The sequence below is a fragment of the Globicephala melas genome, chromosome 1, assembly GCF_963455315.2.
Source record: "Globicephala melas chromosome 1, mGloMel1.2, whole genome shotgun sequence".
Taxonomy (NCBI): Eukaryota; Metazoa; Chordata; class Mammalia; order Artiodactyla; family Delphinidae; genus Globicephala; species Globicephala melas.
Genome location: NC_083314.1, coordinates 106,430,371 through 106,435,830, shown reverse-complemented (window position 1 = coordinate 106,435,830; position 5,460 = coordinate 106,430,371). Strand labels below are relative to the sequence as shown.

The window sequence follows — 5,460 nt, the reverse complement described above, 5'->3', positions numbered from 1 at the left end:
GTTAAAAGCATATGTCCAGGGGCTTCCCTGGTGGCGCAGTGGTTGAGAGTCCGCCTGCCAATGCAGGGGACACAGGTTTGTGTCCCCGTCCGGGAGGATCCCACATGCTGCGGAGCAGCTAGGCCCGTGAGCCATGGCTGCTGAGCCTCCGCGTCCGGAGCCTGTGCTCCGCAACGGGAGAGGCCACAACAATGAGAGACCCGAGTACCGCAAAAAAAAAAAAAAGAAAAAAAGCAGATGTCCACACAAAAGCATGCACGTGGATGTTTATAGCTGCTTTATTCATAATTCATGTGGAAGCAATCAAGATGTCTTTCAGCAGGTGAATAAATAAACTGTGGTACATCCAGACAATGGATATTATTCAGTGCTAAAAACATGAGCTTTCAAGCCATGAAAATACATGCAACAACCTTAAAGGCACATTACTAAGCGAAAGAAGACAATCTAAAGAGGCTACATACTGTGTAACTCCAAATATGACATTCTGGACAAGGCAAACTAGGGAGGCAAGAAGAAGGTCAGGGGTTGCCAGGGGTTTGGGGGGAGGGAGAGAGGAATAGGTGGACCACAGAGGATTTTTAGGGCAGTGAAAATACTCTGTATGATACCATAATGATGGATATGTGTCATTACACAGTCGTCCAAACTCACAGAATATACAACACCAAGAGTGAACTGTATTGTAAACTATGGACTTTGGGTGGTAATGGTGTATCCATAGTTTCAGCAGTTTTAACAAAGGCTCTATCTGGTGGAGGATGTTGATAATGGGAGAAGTTATGCATGTGTAGCGGCAGCAGGTATATGGGAAAGCTCTGTACCTTCCTCTCAATTTTTCTGTGAACGTAGAACTCCTCTAAAAGAGAATTCTTAATAAAACAAATAAATGAAAGTCTATTTTTAAAAATTTCCTCACACATGATTATTTATTATTAAAGAAGCTTAAGCACAGAGAAGTTAATTTTCCCGTTTAGAAAAATTATAAATTATTGTCAGGATAATGTAAATAGAAGAATGAGCTTTACTATGATTTGCTCTAATTTATTTAGCATATATTTATATTATGCTTACTATGTGATAGGCACTGTTCTAAGTTCTTTAAAAATATTAACTCAGTTAATTCTTGTAAAAACGTCATGAAGAGGGCATTATTGTTATTCCCACTTTACAGAGAGGGAGCTGAGACATGGAATGATTAAGCAACATTTGCCCAGGCCCAAACAGCTAGTCAGTGGCAAAGTTGGTGTTTGGACTAAGGCAGGCTAGCTCTGGAGATTATGTGTTAACCACTACACTATGCAGCCTCTATTAGTCAAAGAAAACTTTGAAAAGTATTGATAGTTTTAAATCAAAGTCTTCCCCATGGTTTTTGGCTTCAAAACAGAAGCCAAAAGAGAAAACCATAATTCAAAAAGACAAATGCACCCCGGTGTTCATTGCAGCATTATTTACAATAGCCAGGTCATGGAAGCAACCTAAATGCCCATCGACAGACGTATAGATAAAGAAGATGTGGTACATATATACAATGGAATATTAGCCATAAAAAGGAACAAAATTGGGTCATTTGTAGAGACATGGATGGACCCAGAGTTGTCATACGGAGTGAAGTAAGTCAGAAAAAGAAAAAAATATATTGTATATTAACACACATATGTGGAATCTAGAAAAATGGTACAGATGAACCAGTTTGCAAGGCAGAAATAGAGACACAGATGTAGAGAACAAACATGGACACCAAGCAGGGGGAAAGTGGGTGGGGCAGTGGTGGTGTGATGAATTGGGAGATAGGGATTGACATATATACACAAATATATATAAAATAGATAACTAATAAGAACCTGCTGTATAAAAAATGAATAAATAAAATTAAATTTAAAAAACAACAAAAAAACAAGTTACCTTAGAACTGTAAGTGCAGGCAGACAATGCTATTATAACTGGCCACTAGGGGGCGTCAAAACTCTTACAAACCTGCCAAATTATTTTGAGAGCAATAGAGGACATGGTCTCTTGTTTGCATTACTTTTAACCTGTTTTAATTTGCTAGCCCATGAATAAACAGAAAATCACACAAATAAAATTAGTACAGAGATGTTAAAGTCTCACAAAGTTTTTCACTTGTCTTTTCTTCTTTATCATCCATATCCTACAAATTTTCCTTGCTGTACCATTTAATGCTTCATTATATACTGTTTTGTTTTCAAGTTGTTCAATTTGTTTGTCTTGTGCCCACAACTAAGATGCAAGCTCCTTGTCAATGGGGAACATGGCTTATATTATACTTATTATTTTAAAAAATTGCATAGCACCTGACTCAGTGTTAGGTACAGTTGGTACTCCATATCCTCGGGTTCCACATCCAGGGAATCAACCAACCACCAACCAAATCGAAAATATTTGGAAAAAAATTCCAGAAAGTCCCAAAAAGCAAAACTTGAATTCGTGCAAAGGCAAATATTTACATATCATTTACAATGTATGTACAGCTATTTACATAGCTTTTACTTTGAATTAGGTATTATAAGCAATCTAAAGATGATTTAAAGTATACAGGAGGATGTGCACAGGTTATATGCAAATACTACACCACTTTATATAAGGGACTTGATTTTGGTATTCTCAGTGGATACTAAGGGATGACTGTACTTTATAAACACTTGCTAATTGGTTTTAATGCATAAATACCTTAATTTACATAATAGATGTGTTCTTGAGGCTAGCATAAGCCAACTTTAAAATTCAGTAGGGGAGCTAAATGTTTACAAAAATCCAATAGTGAATCCTTGTAAATTAAGTCAAGAAGCACTCTGTGATTTAGCCTAGTGTACATCTCTATTTTCATACGTGGTTTGGCTTAAAACAGAAAGCACCTCGGTATCATTCGTTGAAGAAAATCCATTTCTGTGTCTTGTGCAAGGTTTAATAAAGGTTTTCTCCCTTTCCCCTTGCTGCAGTTGACCGCAACAAACTGGGGGACAAGATAGGCTGGGTGGTCAAGTGGTCAAAATGTTGCCCGAAGAGACAAGAACCTGAAATTCTGGTCCTGTTCTCCATCACTCATTTCTCTGGGCAAACCACTTGAACTTTCTGGGGCTCTGTGTCCTCATCCATAAAACGATGATGTTGAATGAGATGAGCTCTTTCAAAGTCAGCATTCAATTTCCCAGCTAAAGGGATAGGTAGACAGAAAAGCCTTCAAACTCTCCCATCAGGCTATGATACTTACAGCACCTTATTCTTTACCTTAGTTGGACGCCATCGACATGGAACAGTTTGTAATTATATAGTCATTCTCCACAATGTTTTTAATATTTCTTTGATCCTCCCTGAGCATCCTGGATACTATATACATATAAAGGCATGTATCATCCTTGTGCTCCAGTTTCAAAGAGCAAGATATTTAAGGAACTAGTAGGAGACCTGGCAGTCATTGAACATAACCTCCTAACCTCTTCTCTCTAAAACTAATTTAGAGAAAATGCTCAGATGTTAATTTTTTCTAACAAATAATTATAAACATTTAAAGAGTATAGGATTATTCAGATATTTCACTTTTTTCTACCAAGGGACGCTATGGTTCATTTAACTTTGAACTTATCATAGGCAAAGAGATTTGGGGGCCACTGGGAGAGATTTATGAGCTGTAAATTGAGTTCACTGAGAGCAATTAAGCATTTAAATTAGAGCAATGTGTAAAATTAACATCTGGTAAGTGTTGTCAATTGTAACTGACAGACCTCCTGCTTGGCATAATCTGCATACAAACTGAAGAAACTAAATTGAACAGTAGAGAGTAGAATCTGGATTTGGTAATTTGGAGAATAAATTCAGATTTACATATATTGCTGGAGTAGCTTTAAAATTAATCTGGAAGCACAACATCTCCTCTAGGAATGCTTGCCTGGACAAAGATCTGTTAGGCTCTTTAAAATGTGCTTAAATTACAGTTTAATTATTCTCATAGTTAATAGCTTGGAATCGTTTCAAGGGAATCTGACCTTGAAGACTGATGTCTGTTTATCTTATAACCATTTTTTGGTGTTAAAAAGAATGGTTCTAATGAAGACCTAGATATTTCTATTTACACACATTGTATTTATAAAATTTATCGAAACAATGGTTCTCACCATGATCCCAGGATACTTCCTTAGGACTTGCCAAAGGGAAGGAAAGGGAGTTCCTGAGACATTGGTCTCCTAGCTTTCTATCATTGACCAACTTCTCAATTAAGTATGTTTTAAATCCTCTGTAATAAAGTATTGATAATTGTTGAAGGGAAAAAGGTCATGGGATTTGAATTTACACTTGGTCTGACCTGCACTTATTACTCTTCTTTTTCACATCAAAATCAACTCATCCTAGATCTGTGGATCTCTGAGTTTTTTTAAGATGGCAGGTTTGGTCATTTCTAATAAATCAGGAGACATAAATCACAGAAGGAATCCATACTTGTTTTATTAATTGGAAAAGGGAAACTTCTGAAAAGATTGAAGGGTCTTTTAGTGTTGCTGTAGTTTTTTTGATTCCTTCTTACTTTTGTCTTAGAACGGATGAGATCCTGAAACACATGCATGCTCAGTACTTCATGCATTCATGAGCTTATTCAACAAATGCATATTGAGCGGTCTCGAAATGCCAGGCACAGTGTCAGAAGTTAATGATACAAAAGTGAATAAGACTGTTCCTGGCCCTCAAGGAACTCCCCTGGTGAAGTAGTAGAGATAGAAACATAGATATAACCACAACAGAATAATAATACCTCAATACTTTGAGCATTCAATGTCAGACACTTTATTAGATGATTTACATATGATATGTCGTTTAATCCTATGACCAACCATAAGAGATAGGGGTATATCGCCCTACTATTTGCGGATGAGGAGACAGGCTTTTAGAGTTACCTTGGCCATTCTCTCAGTCTCCTCTGTACATTTAATTCCTCTGCCTGAAACTTTATACCCACCTTATTTATTTATTATTTTTATTTATTATTAATAATAATTATTAATTTTTTTTTTTGGCCTCACCACGTGGCTTGTGGGAACTTAGTTCCTCAGCCAGGAATCTAACCCAGGGCCCCAGCAGTGCAAGCGCTGAGCCCTAACCACTGGGCCACCAGGGAATTCCCTCTACCCATCTTCATTTAATTCCTGTTTGTCCTTCAAGAAAGCCTTCCTTGACCCTGGGAAGTGTCAATGTCTTGCCTAATGCTCCCTGTATGTATCTCTAGCAGTGCACTTGTCTCTCTAAATTTTAATTTACTGTCTGAATCCACAACCAGACTGCATTAGGACTAATTTCTTTCAGGGTGAGCACAGTTTGTCATCTTTGTATTCCTGGAACATGGCTCAGCGTGTTTCATGTAATTCATACTGTAAAAAGCTATTTGATTGAATGAAACATGGCAGAGTCAGGATTTGACCCTATGTCTGCTTAGCTCCAAAGCCCTGGCCG

At 37.5% G+C, this 5,460-nt stretch overlaps 1 non-coding gene across 1 annotated transcript; it reads right to left on the bottom strand.

Moving 5' to 3' along the window:
• Positions 1 to 5,055: 5,055 nt before the first annotated feature.
• Positions 5,056 to 5,128, bottom strand: TRNAA-UGC (transfer RNA alanine (anticodon UGC)). Its single transcript has one exon. It is a non-coding gene; the product is annotated as a tRNA-Ala (tRNA).
• Between the last annotated feature and the right edge of the window lie 332 nt (positions 5,129 to 5,460).